This window comes from Temnothorax curvispinosus, unplaced genomic scaffold, assembly GCF_003070985.1.
Source record: "Temnothorax curvispinosus isolate PA1 unplaced genomic scaffold, ASM307098v1 QBEX01006643.1, whole genome shotgun sequence".
NCBI lineage: Eukaryota > Metazoa > Arthropoda > Insecta > Hymenoptera > Formicidae > Temnothorax > Temnothorax curvispinosus.
Window position 1 is genome coordinate 256,459 of NW_020216423.1, and position 15,034 is coordinate 271,492.

General features: G+C 35.6%; 1 protein-coding gene across 6 annotated transcripts in view; it reads right to left on the reverse strand.

Annotated features, from left to right (window-relative positions):
- Positions 1 to 15,034, reverse strand: part of LOC112456059 — a 55,015-nt gene that overhangs the window by 22,860 nt on the left and 17,121 nt on the right. The gene's annotated exons all lie outside the window — the stretch shown is intronic.

A 15,034-nucleotide genomic window follows, 5' to 3' on the forward strand; every position in this document is an offset into this window, starting at 1 on the left:
GTGTGTGTGTGTGTGTGTGTGTGTGTGTGTGTGTGTGTGTGTGTGCGTGTGAGAGTAAATTATTAATTTTGCTCATCGCGAGCATTTTAACATTAGATTTTTTATTGTATTCTGAATATTATAAATTAAGCATTAGAATGTAAAAATTGAATTATTATTGATCGGACGAGTTGAAATTACCTTTACTATACCCTTGGCTTCTTAGCAATCGATAAAATGACATCGATACATGGGGTCTGCTGACATGTATTATAATGATAGACTAGCAATTTACATGCGTATATAGTATATTAAGTAAACTTCGTAAAGGGCGCGGCAATTTTCCTTTAATCTTCGCTAGATTGCATTCCAGGCAATTCGGGGCCATTCGATATTAAATTTTCAGTTTCTCTCGTCTGCCAGGCGATATGTGGAAATAGTAATATTATCGCAAATAGAAAGCCCTCGAGATCGATGTTGCAGTGATTTCATTCCTTTTTTGCGACCTTTAAATTTTGTTTAATAATTAATCTTCGTAGAGCTGTTATTCGAGTCTCAACGGATGCTCCCAGCGAGTTTTTTTTTTTTAAATATTCATTTTTGCAAGCTGCCAAAGGCCATAATTGATACGCCCATTCTTCGTTAATAAACGTTTTACGTCTAGTGGACGTGGTCACACAAAAACTTTAGTTTGTCGAGCAACTTCCGGCTGTAAAACTTCTACGCCAAAGGTTACTTGCTAATCATTTTATGCACGTAATTAATGAGTAATAAATATACTCGCTCTGCAATCTTTTTTGCAGTTGTTCCTATTTTGATCTAAATATTTTACAAAATAGAAATTGAGTTTTATAATAAGAATTTTATTGATTTTAGATTAACCGTTAAACTCATTAACAACAATTAAGTTTTAACAATAGATTCGATCGTGATAAAGATCACTTTCTGATGTTTTAAAACTAGTTAACGATCTAATCTCATAAAGATAGCCGCTTATTCGAAATAAAATTAAGATTCAATTAAGATTGGGATTTAATTTATTCCCAAAATATTTTGATAAGATTAGTTTTTAGAAACGCTGGGAAGGTTTAAACGAGCGAAAATCGCTTAGAGAGTCATAGGTTTTTCTTAAGTACACGAGACAATGATTAACCTTTAACTGGTAAGCTTATCTTTGACAGAGATTATTTAAATTTCACGCGACAGTGTCGTGCAAATGTCGCGTGGGGTGTCGCGTTCGCATTCTGTTCCTGTTCCCCGTGGGAGGGATGAAAGTACCGAAAGCACAGATCCTGCAGGTGAAACGACAGGCGGTTAATGTACGAAGGAGCGAGGGATTAACACAACTCCGCGTGTCGAACGAAATTACCGTCTCGTGCCCGTCGTGCAACCCCCAGAAACTGCATATTCATGTATACGCCGCCGGATTATCCACCGTGTATACGACGATCTAATATTTCGCTGTGTTATTAATGCAGTCGCTGGTATACTCCGCCATGATTCCGGCTGCTTGCAAAATCGTCAGGCGTCCCCGGAGATTTGCACGCGTATGTATGTACGTCGACTACGTCGCTTATATTTCCAAAGAAAGGATCTACTTATGATTCATGTTATTGTAACCGTCGTATATTATTATATGCATTTCATTTGCAATACGATGTATTTGTTCAACGCAGTGAAAATAAGAATTAATGAGGTTGTACGAAACTGAATTCCAATTATAATTAAGCAAAAAATCTACTCTGTAAATTTCATAGAGTGGTTTCACCACTAATATATTAGAGTGATTGCGATAGTCACTCTAAAAGAGAGAAATTGTCGCTCTAATTTGAGTAAATGCGGGCACTCATAAGGTAAGAATGAATTCTTCACTCAAATTTTTAGAACGACTGCTCTAGTAATATGACCTCACTCTAAAGTTACAGTGAATCACGCTTCACTAAAAATCGACTGATAAATGATTCTAACAGAGTGAAATTTTTCACTCAAAGTAGAGTGACATAATTCACTGCTATAAACACTAATCTACTCAAAAAGAGTGCCCTTTTCACTCAAATGGAGTGCGATTTCATTCCAATTTATGGAGCGCAATTTTACTCTTTCTTAGAGTGGTGAATCATTCGAAGTCCACAATCTCGGTTTTCACTTTTCATTATACTTGCATTTTACTTTTCGACTTTTAGAGAATATAGTTTAGTTAAACATCAGAAATCTCGAAATTCAAGAAATCATAGTAATTGATATAGTTTTTTGCGCGATTGACAAGTTTCTGTGAAATTAAAAATGTAAAGAGCTTTTTCTATGAATTAAATTTTATGAAAGCGTGGTAGTAAAAAAATTTATTACATGAATATTAATGAAAGTAAATGTGTGTACATACATATATTATATATTTATTGTATGTACACTGTTAAATTCGTAGTGTTAAATTATACTCAATTTGAGTCATTTTTAATCATTCTTATTAGATCATATCACTGCTCCTATCACACTATGTCGTTACATAATTGAACTAAAAACCAATGGAGTTAAAAGAATACTGTTTTATGTTAAAATTATAAATTTCGACATACATATGGTAGTTAAAAATAACAAAATATTATTTAACTCAAGGTATTATTGGTTTAAATTTCGTCCTTTGATATTTAATAATGTAATTCCATATCGATACAGAATACCTCATACACAACCGCCGGTACTTTAATAATGTATTATAGAATTTTTTATTATTTATTATTTTAATTGATCCTAATGTCTAATGTCGGCCGCGTTTTCGAATTATATGCGATTGAAGATGGCTAATAATACCGCGCAGAATTAGAACAGTGATCACCTGTTATTGATTTCACATTAGCTTTTATATAGATGATATTAACTTTTGCTGTTCAAATCATTCTGTCTGTTATATTTCTTATATACACACATCGATATGTATGTACAATATAACAATCAATACTGACGATTATTAATTACATTGACAAGATTATTAATACCGATAATTACAGCAAAAAAGTGTTACATTACTCAATCTCATTTCTAACAATTTGAACTAAACTGAATTTTGATAGAGTGAAATAAATTGTTATTCCGGGTAAATGTTGACGAATTATAACTGAACGAGGGGGAAATTCCGGAACATTAGTTTGTTCACCGAATTCAATACGAAATTCGAATAGCGTGTGTCCAGAATTTATTTTTTACAAAATATAAAATTTTGGCCACTTGTTTTTGCCGCGTACAGTGATGTTGTGTTTACACAAGGGCTGCGTTCCTTTTGATGCTTTCAGCGCTGTAAGCATTATTCTATCTCCGTTGCACATTGAATATCAAATAGAGATGGAGCGACGCTTTCAGCGCTGAAAGCGTCAAAAGGAACGCAGCCAAGGTCGGCTCGCTGCCACTCGCACGGCGACATTACCGACGCGCGACGCGACGGTTCCAAGGGCGATCCGGGAGAACCTGTCGGGGCAGGTATTTTCTCCCCTAAGTTGAAAATTCGCATAATGCACAAATTGCCTTCGGAGATAACTAAATTTTCTGCGGAAGCTTGGGCCATCCTTCAGACTTTGATTCTGATCTTGAAATTCGAATACGATAAGATGGTTATCTTTTCAGATGCTAAAAGTGTATTGGAAGACATATGTTCTTAAGGGGATACTGGAGTGACGGACGAACTTCCTCGATGTCGATAATGTCAACTTCGTCTCAAATAAATTCTAAGGCCTGAAAACAGCGAAAAACTAAGACTATTCCAAAAAATCAAAATTTTTTGCCTACATAGCTACAAACTAAAGAAAAAGGATTTAAAAAATCGGTTACATCATAAAAGGTATTCTTTGTAGTTCTTAGATGATGTGTGATTTTTGAGAGATTTTTAATTCCATTTTAAATGACGAAAAAAAGTCACCGGCGCAACATAAAAAAGAACGATGAAATCGAGGGTTTTCGGGATCCGAGTCTCGGACTTTGACGGCGCGTGCAAGCTAAACGACTGACTTGACAATAAATGTTGTTCAGATCATTATTGTAGATAATTTTACGCTCTACAAAAAAGGTACGTATAGTTAGTAACCTTATCTTGCTTAGTTTTCGAGATATTTGAGAAAAAATAAAAAAAATCGCGTTTTTTGTTGTTAATATTGTTAATAAGTTTTTATTGCGCATTAATTTTGCCAAGCAAAATAAATCCCACTTAGAGCACCTCAAATCAAAGCGATTCATGGTGGTTGTAACCTGGGAAGATTATAATTGGAAGGTTAACCTTCTAAATTAGTCTAATATGACTGGCCCTAAATTTATTAATTATGTTAATATTGCTTTCCTTAAGATCTTAGAGACATATGTATATTCCATTATATATTGCCCTACTCCAAAACTTGCTTGTTTTCTTTTAGCTATCTATATTTCCATGAATTCATTCATTTATAATTCCTTCATCTGTCGAGGGGAGGGGGATTCATGGCAGCAACCTCGCGATCTGATTGGTCGTGCGACATTGAGAGCGCTGTTCGCGGCCTCAGACAGCTGACTTTGGGTGCATTCCGTTTCATGCATAATGCACGTAATTGCAAGCGATATTTCAAGGGCCCGCGGCGAATACGGGCCTTCCGCCGGGTTGCTGAGATGACGTCACTACCGATGCGCCGTAACCAATGGTCGGGCTCGAGCTTCGATCAATCAGCGCTCCCGCCAATATACTCAGGATGACGAGCGAGGGAACGTGTGCCGGGCAGAGTCTCGCTGGCGTCGTATGGAACGATACATGCTCACACCCGTATTGTAACGATCGACCTCGAGAACAAGGACGTAGAGTTGAATAAAATAATATTCGTTATATTCACGTGGAAAGTATTCTGATTGCAGTCGCGAAAAACAGTCGATTAGCCAACATTATGCATCATGCGTGAAACGGAATCACCCCTTTATGGGCGCCATTCGTGGCCTAGTGCCATAAATATAAGAAGCACGGCGACACTCGAGTGGGCAGCGGTGCGTCGTCATATGTTTTTTCTTTCGAAACGCGATTGTGGCGGAGCACCAAATAATTCACAGGACGAAGTAATTAGTCGTTGGTCGACTTTTGCTATTTGATGACTTGCCAGCGTGTCTATAATAATGCTACTACTTGGCATAATATATTTCGCGTGACTCGTCTATTTAAAACTTGTATTGAAGCAAGAGGATCGGAATTATAAATTATTATTTCGTTACGGGCAACAGTCACTTCTTCATCGTTATTTGAAATCGATTCTCGCGTTGTTCTCTGAAATTTTGTATTCATTTTAACGCAATTCGCTCGTTTTCAATTATTGCGCATGGTAATACGCAATTCATAAATAAAGGTATAACACGAGTGACAGATAATTGCTGATCCTTTATTGATAATGCTAAAAATAACTATATATCTCACGGTATTTGTGTTCCAAGAAAAACATGAAAACAATATATATCCCAGATAGCAAAGTGACGTCAAATGACGTCTTAATTGCTGCATCCAGAAGCACGACCGCTCACTGAGCGCTTATTGAGCGCTCAGTATATCCCCTAGATCTATCTACTGGATACAAACGCTTTCTGAGCTGCTCACGGTGAGCGCTCGCCACTTTCGTGAGCGTAGTTTTCTATCGCTCACTCCGCTTACTTTACGCTCCCCTCCAATCGTCGCGCCAATTTAATATCCCTAAAGGTTAGTAACTAAAATAATTCTTGTGCCGTTGTTAATTTTTATCTTTTAGTTGGAAAATTAAGTTATTCTTTTTTGCAAATAATCAAAAAATTAACATATTAAGTAGTTAAACATTATTTAGATAAAGCATTTGTATATTTTTACAGGTGGCAGATAGTAAAGATAGAAATTAATATTTACGCAGATTTTTATATAGAGACGTAGATGTCTATTATAAATGCAAATAAATATCTATAACTTTTACGTCACATAAATGCGTATAGTGAACTGTTGTGAGCATATATCCAGTACATCAAAAATGCTCACTGAGCGGCTATACCTGTGAGCGCTCAATGAGCGATCGTGCTTCTGGATGCAGTCATTAACGTCTTAGTGACGTCATATTTGCTACTTGGGATATGGGACATTCCATGTCAACCGAAACACCGCAACGCCCAAAATTTGTGAGGGTTTAAAAATTTTTTCCTGGGTGCAAAATTTATGTAAACATATTAGTTTTTGAATACCAAGTGCGCATTTGAAAAAATTCTAAATGGCGGACTCAGTATGGCGCCTAGAATAAAGAGAGTCACATAATAAAAAATTATAAAACCACAGAGTAAAATTTTGTTTTGCATCTAAATTGTGTGTTCATTCGTGTACTTCACGTTAGGTATATTGGATTTAAAAAAATTCAAAATGTCGGACCCATATATGGCGGACAAAAAATCGAAACTTACAATTTGTAATTGAAAAAAATATGGTCATATTTTGCGTCAAATTTGAAGTATAAATGCCCTTTTGCGATTTTTCGATATAACGCATCCTTTTAGAGATAAAAATTCATTAATATCGAAGTGTTAAGTCCGCCATGTTGAATTTTTTTAAATGCGCACTCGGTATTCGAAAGCTAATATGTTTACATAAATTTTGCACCCAGGAAAAAATTTTTAAACCCTCACAAATTTTGGGCGTGGCGGTGTTCCGGTTGACATGGAATGTCCCATATATACAATTTTATTTTGAACTATTAGACAGTTATTTCTTTATCGCTATTTGAAATTGATTCTCGCGTTGTTCTTTGAACTTTTAATTATTAATTTAAATGCAATTTGCTTGTTTTCGATTATTAGAGCGCATGGTAATATGTCGTAAAGAAAGATACAATACGAGAAGATAATTGCTGTTCGTTTATTGATAATGCTAAAGATAACAGCATATCTCGCGGGATTTATGTTCTCAAGGCATAAGAACGTGAAAACAATAACATATATATATAATTTTAGTTGTACATTTTTAAACGACCCGCCGCGTCTTGGCCGTCAATTCGACTCGCGTAGTATCGCGTGAAGTTAAAGTAGATTGTGATTCTCGTAATTCGCGACTATACGAAATGCCAAGGGGATCGAAGCGGATCGATTTTGAACCGATTGGCGTTACGATGTCAATCAATAAGTGCAGCCAGAACTGATTCCGCAGTCCGCACTACACCCATCAATTGCGTAACGCTGATTTGGCGTTTGTGCATCGACGATTATTCCGTTGGGAATATATATTGCGCGAGCAGCTATTCGACGAGGTGACGATCACGTTTTCGGATATTACGTGATATTTATCCTCAATATTAAATCGTGTATTTTCTCACATACTCGTAAAACGAGATAATCGTCCTAAAATTCGAGTTATAGTGTGAGAAATCTATCCGTATATGTATACATATATGTATATATATCTCGGTCGCCAGTTCTTAAGTGCCCGAAGGCGCTGGGCAATAACGCCGTCGCGGCGAGTGGCGCGTGAAGTTAGCCGCGCAATTTTCAAACTCCCTCCAACCTTCCTTCGCTTGTCGCGGCTAACTCGGTAAATGTCTCGAGCAGGACGCACGTAACCTTTTTCCGCGATGTTCTTCCGTTATAACAAAGTGCGCGTCGCGTACGGTCAACATCGGGAGCGCCGTGTAAAGTGCCGCGTGACCGTAATTTAATAAACCGTCTTTTCCGCGAGTGAGCGAGCGTTGTGTGGGTGCACGGAGGTGCAGCGGCGAAGAAAGTCGTTGAAGAGCAGGAAAAGGTGGAGGAGGCCTGGGAGGCGTCGGGCGACGGCGGAGCAACCGCGTGGTAAGTAAATTATTGCTTACGTCCTATTTGTTCCTCGTGGGCTTAATCGGTTATTCGGACATCGTTTGTTCGAACGATTCACATAAGAAGTGATGAGGAAGACTGTTGTTTGTAAAACGTTATTAGTTTGTACATGAAGAAGCGTCTTTTGTGAATTATACAATTATTTTATTAACCCTTTGGCTGCCGCTGACGAGAATTCTCGTTATATTTTCGACTTTGCGTTCAGTGCCGCGAAAATGCATTTTCTCGTCATGAGATATTTTGTTATGGAGCCGCTAAGTGATTTTATCACTCAAGCAAAGTGTAACTAAGGTTTTTGAGTGTGCTGAACACGAGTTTTGAGTCTGATTTGCAAAATGTTGCCTCAGAAAAAATATATTATCAGAATAATGAAAATTTTCGAATATTCTCGTCATAAGATATTTTGTTATATTAAAGTTTTACAATAAATTAATGACAAAGGTACATTTAAGAGTTTTTGGGTGTGCTGAACATGATTTTGAAGTCATATTTTAAAAAATGTTTAAAAAGTTTTACGACAAAAAATGGTTTAAATTTGACTTGAAATTTGTCATCAGCATCATCAAAAACTCCTTTATATAAACTTTCATTAATTTTCGAGAATCTTTTGCTTTTAGTATTTTAGGATCACTCGAGGAAAATGATGTGACAGTCAAGGGGCGAAGTACTATTATGCTTGCGTTCGGCGAGCGCGCCATTATAGCCCAGTCATTTTAGGTTTTTTGTGCAAAAAAATTAGAAACTACTTTTTTTTAATCGCTTTATTTCGTTGTTTTAAATAACATATTAAAATAATAAATAATATATCTAGACTCGTGAAAATGTCATCTATACAAACGGCGATGCGAGTCAAGCGCGGAACGTGGTGCGCAATAAAAATTAAAACGTGTATTTACAAGTAAAGAACGTTTCGGCTCTTCCTTTGAGCCATCTTCAGCTTTATTAGCACAAACAGGAAATTTATTTCTGCAGGGCTCGAGGTAGCAAACTCCCTTCCTGGAGAGATGTCGTGATAAACAAGCTGGTACACACGATTATGGTGGACATTTCCACTGAGAAACGGAAAAGGCATTATGTATATTCAATCGTTAAAGGAAACAAAAGAAGAAAGGAGAGAGCTCACCTCAAGTTCTGTAGCAGTCAAAAATACAATATATACATTAATTAAAAAGTCGTAGCAAGACGGTGTGGATACGGAGAGTCGCACATCTCGGAACAGAAACGAGAATATCGTAGTCACACACGTGTCGGTAGAAAACGAAGTGAGAAGCGGGTCACAAGTATGCCGGTCGGAAACGTAATTATAAACATTTTTTATTTAATTTTTATCTTCATTATTTAAAAAAATTACGTTTTATTATCTTCTTCATGAATGTTATGTATTTCTATTTTATCAATAGTTTCTTCTAGTTCTACATTTTCGTTATCTTTATCATTTTCACTCGTGTTTGTTAATAAAAGATCAGTAGGATCAATCTCATCATACTCAGTGGAATAATTATCGGACGTATTAGCAGCAGAAACTTCAGGCATGACATTAAGACATGATTGTCCATGACAGTTGCCGCATACAATGGAGCAAGATAATCCGATTTTCATGCATCCGCAGTTTACACCGCATCCTTTTGTACAATTGTAAAAAATAGTATTAAGAATAGATAAAATAAAGTAAACGCTCGTGTGTCAAAATAAACTGTAAGAATAAAGGCCAACAATCGAGCATAGACGTGGATGTCAAATTAAAGTTCGTTTATTAAACATAAGTATGTGTAGAACGGGACGTTTCGATCGCACAGGGTCTTCTTCAGCCGATACAAATTAAAAAATTACATAAAGTCGCGCAATAATCAGTAAACCCGTAAACGGTAAAAGGAAACAAATTCGATGGAAATAACAAAGTCATCCGGAGTCACATCTTACATGAGAGCATTCTAATGGTAAAATATAAAATTGTATATATGTATATAGATTTCTGTAGAGTCAATTGTGCAATGTAAAATTGTATATACGTAAATTCGCAAGTCAGTAGTCCGAGGTAAATCCATGATTATTCTTCGTTGATTGGCGAAAACGAACCAAGTCAGTTGTTAAAAGGCGTTTAATCTTAAGTCCGACAACGGTGTGGTCAAGTTTAAACTACGTTAAATTGCAGAATTATGTCGTGGCCCGATGTTTCGCGCTCTCACGGTCGATGTTTTCTCCTTTCTGTCTCAAATACTAATGGCCCTTAGTCCATTATATCGTTCTCGATTTTTAATATGTTATTTAAAACAACGAAATAAAGCGATTAAAAAAAAGTAGTTTCTAATTTTTTGGCACACAAGCCATATTTTCGTCTAAAATGTCTGGCCTAATTGACACTACTGCGTCAGTCTATCCTTGTTTTACATCTAATGAGTGATAAAGTTTGAATAATGCAATAGCGCTAATAGCGCGCTCCCTAAACGCACTCTATTTAAAAAAGAGAAACAAATGAAAAATCTAATAAGTATTTCTTAAAATATTTTTTATTTCGAGCGCCGTATACGCTTTTTATGTTGCAGATTTCAACGTAGCCATGATGCGGTTGCAACTTCGCTGCTGCGCGTCGAGTCGGTGAGTTGTCTTCCATCTTAATAAGAGGTAATGCAATTGTGAATACTGTAGATGGATGTAACGTAGGGGAGAATTGCCGAATGCGTACTAAAGTTATTTTTTATTATATTTCCCATTCGGTAACGATTTATACGCAAATAAACGTTGAAAATTGTAGCTTAATGTTTCAGGCATCTATTATTATATGTTTAATCTTTTTTGTTATAAGTCTATTTGTGCTACAATTAACCCTTAAACTACACACTGGGTCAAAATGACCCAGTATAAAAATTGTGTTGCATTATCTACCATTGAAACGCTGAAATCGGGATCTGTCGCGCCATATCTTGGTAGTTTTAACCTCTCTCTAGATAGCGGTACAGTCGTTGTAAGTCAGCAGGCTGTGTCTGGCTGCTGTCCGTGTCAAACGTTCCGAAAATCACGGGTCATTTTGACCCAGTGTGTAGTTTACGCATTTTGGGGGTAATTTTTTGTGATTTTTTTTTTAGTTTTTTTGAGCTTTTTTTGAACAATTAAAATGTAAGTAAACGTTTAAATATGCTCTGAAATTTTTTTAATCAGTTGTTTATCAATAATAACACTGAATTATACATAGAAGTCGTACAATCTTAGGGCTTTGGTCCACTAACGAATGAGTAGTTCGCGGACAGATAGACGGACAGACGGACGGACAGACAAACAGTCGGGTTTTATATAATAGTATGATTAATAATTTTTAACATTGTTTTGTCTATTTACTATAGTTCGAATTGTTTCCATGCCCTATCCATCGAAAACGAATCGTTCATTAACGAATCTTGAAGCGAATGTGCTACCGATTTATATTGCTTTCGGTTTTCCAAATAAATACCTTTTTTGAAATGTTAGCTTTTGCGCGTATTTTTACCTTAAAGTATATAATCCAGAGAGTATGCAGTTAAATTTTCACATAAAAATATTGAATATTTAGAAAGTTATTGAATATTTCGTAAAAAATAGCAATTTTTTGGTTTATAAACCATATTTTGAATTTTTGAACCATAAAGTTTTATTAATAACCCTTCACAAAAAATCTCACATTTATTTTGAGTGTTGCAAGAATGCACCCTTTTAATTTCAGCCAAAAAGAATCGAAATTTAAAAGATTTTATAATAATATTGATTTAATCTTTATAATAATTATAAATATGTATGTACAAAGAATGTAAAATATTCTAAAATAAACCTTCTTTTATAAAAATATAAAAATTTATAATAAAATTTCATTATTACATTGTTATCAGCTACATAAATTGATAAAAAATTAACATAAATTGTATCTGAATTTTTTAAATGTTGTTAGCACACAAAACAAGATGTAACCTGTCAAATTTCTGTCTATACTACTAATTTTGCATTTATTTCATATTTTTGTTACTAAATGTTGCTTATATTAAGTAATAAATATAAAATATTGATGACGATTTAAGTTAGGCAACCGGTGCGCATTCGGCAACTCTTACCTATCATAGAACAATAAGTTTATTCATTGCGTCGTCAATTCGAAAAGTTTAATAGTTGCGTCGAGGGAAGCTTTTTTTTTCGTCGAAATCGATATGAAATATAATATATTCGGCGTGAATTTTTTGTGTAAAGCATTAAATATTTCAAAGTAATAACGGACCGACACACAAGGTGGTTTCGATACTTGTTTTTGCGGCGGACAGCGTTGCCGCTGCCGTGTTATGAGAGATCGTGCTGTCATTCGCCTGCAAGACTACAAGTAGGCGAGTTGTACTTTGTCACATTAACCTTCGAAACACGATCGCGGTAGTAACCTACTGGCGAGACGTCATCGATTATGAATGGATCGATAATTGGAAACGGCGAAAATAGAGATGATTACGCGAAAATAGAGATGTCACACTTTTGTGAAATTATCTTAAAGCATGCACTAAGAGAGCGGAGAGATCTCTACGATTAGGAGCCTGTTCTTCGCAAATCTTATAAAACAAAAATTAACAAGCTCCTTTACTTTTATTAATGTCGCGCAATATTTGTCATCGTATTTTGCACGTTGCAAAGTTTAATTTATGAAAAAAATTCTTCGTGTTCTATTACGGAAAATTAAAACTGTCAATTGCACAAAATAGTTATATATATGTCGATTATAATAATCAGAAAGATTTGTTTTCTTACTATTCAATTAATTTTATTTAATTAACTTGGTGCCAGGTAATTAGAGTTTATTTTGGTAAAATTTTTCTTTCGCTTTATATTATTCTCGCGCTTTATATTATTCTTATTACGTTACGCAAATAAAAAAAAAGATTGATTGCGCAACATTTCTGCATTTTTTCAACCTTCATTTTCCGCGAAATATTTGCAGAGCGAGAATTCGCGCTTAAATCATTCCAAATTCAAACTTGTTTTGCCATATCTAGATATTTTACATTTAATCGAATATAATTTCGACAGTTAGTCAATTTAGTCAGTTAGTTCATTTAAACTTATTTGATTTTGCGATTGTCCCTCAACGATAAGTTAATTAATTTAACTTAATTTAAATTCAGTTCCTTCTTTCGAGTTGGCTATCTTTCAAATTTGATCGCGCCTCATATCGATATTTTTATTCGCGGCGGGGGGGGGGGAATACGACAAAGGACTTACCGCAGATTGTTCGGGGCAATCTCGCGGGAGATGTCGAGCTCGAGCCGCGGACTTTTTGCGAGAGCTCGCGAATGCAACGGACGTGCCGCGTATCTCGGACGAGTTTTGCGAAAGTTATGCGAAACACGGCCAAGTGAGTTTCGCTGTTTTGATCGGTATGACGCTCGCATCCATCCTTACTTGTCCGCCGCTGCATTATTAAGATGTGACCTATCCGAAGAAAACTCCGACGTTATCAGCGGTAATAAGCTAATTACGAGAGAAGTCCGAGAAGAGCTTTTCGTGTTCAATTTACTCGCCGCTTCCGTTGTTTGTCTTTCCCTCGCTTCAGGACTTTAAGCCTTTCACCCTGTCAGTTTTTGCAATCTGACAGGTTCCCTTAATGCATCATTTTATTGAAATATTGTGTTCTCGCTTTATCGCTACATTTGGTACAAAACAAGTTATGTATTGGCTTTACGAAAACAATTATAGAGAATATATTGGTATAATGGTATATACATTGTATTAATATATGATTACAGAATTTTACATATCGAGGAGATAAAATAAATCGTTTTAAAGTAGAATTGGAAATTGTTTGGAAATAATTTTAATCAGATGCAAATGAATGCAAAAAATTTGCAATTGAATTTTTATTGTATAGTGAACTTTTAATTTAACTCCAATGAAATCCGCCTGAGAAAGTTAAAAAAGATTCAGTCAATTTGTGAAATTAATCGCTTTTTGTCTAATTTTCTTCTACAGTTACGCTACTAGATAAATAATTGTTAAGAAATTAATTTATGTCTAATTTTATATGCTTACTCGACTAATTAAGAATATTTCGAAGCGATTTTAATTTTAAGCAAATCCGTTTTAAATACTAATATATATTCCTTGTGAATTTTGTAATAGGATAATATTTGCACTATCGATATCCGGTTAAATCGTCCGTGAAATTTTGCGGGTGTTAAATATTTTATAGAGATAATCTTAATCGCAATATTGACATTTTCCTAATAGAAGGCCAATTCGAGAATTAAATTTCGATGGACTCCAATAATTGCACGAACGACAATCGAAATTCGATATCCTCTTTCTACCGTCGTATTTCCGTTTAATGTCGTGTCAATTTGGCACTTTTCGTGCTTCAAGTTTACTCGAGACCTTCCGTAGACCAGGCTATTGCATAGCTCGCGAGCCCTTTTCTCGTATAACATCCTGTAAGTTTGAAGGATTCGCAGATTTAACAATGCGAGGATTACGATAAGAGAGATAAGAGAACAGCCAGGAGTAATAGGATTTATTACTGAAAAGAAAAATCCGATCTATACCTGCGTATGTGTATAAAGAGTGTGCTCAGTTTATTAACTTACCATTTCAAATTTATAGTAATTATTGTAACTGCAATTACGCAGTTATTAGAAGAGAAAGATCATTGCGCGTGTGAAACATATCTCTTTAAAAGTTGCCATTATTAATTTTATAAATAAACATTTTCAATTTTAAAACTCTTTTCGGATAAAATTTTCTAATTATTTGTTGAAGATTTCTAGTTCTTTGATATGATTTCTAGTTCTATGAGAGTGATATTTTCAGCAATTCCAGTTTTTTAGAAACCGAATGGATTTCCTTGATCTATACTATTTTGAAGACAAATTTAAACGTCCTCGGACGTGAGAGGAATATCCGGGACACCGTGTACGTCTGTCTGCATTCCAATCCACACGGCTGAAGATAGAAATCGATTTAAAAGTTCGAAGTAGAATACGAGCAGGAATTAATTTGAAGGTATCGCTAGCTATCGAGAGCTATAGGATTTCAAGGGCTCATAGGATCGCGCGAACGTCGCAATATCGGGGTAATTCGAAGATTCAAAACGATTTGGGGGTGCTCAATCGCTGTACTCTATGTAGATGGAAAAATACAGTTGCTCCGCTATATCGATTGCCGACTATATCTGGCTCACTTGTATGGGTAAGCTGTGTGTTTCTCTTTCTCTCTCTCTCTCTCTCTCTCTCTCTCTCTCTCTCTCTCTCTCTCT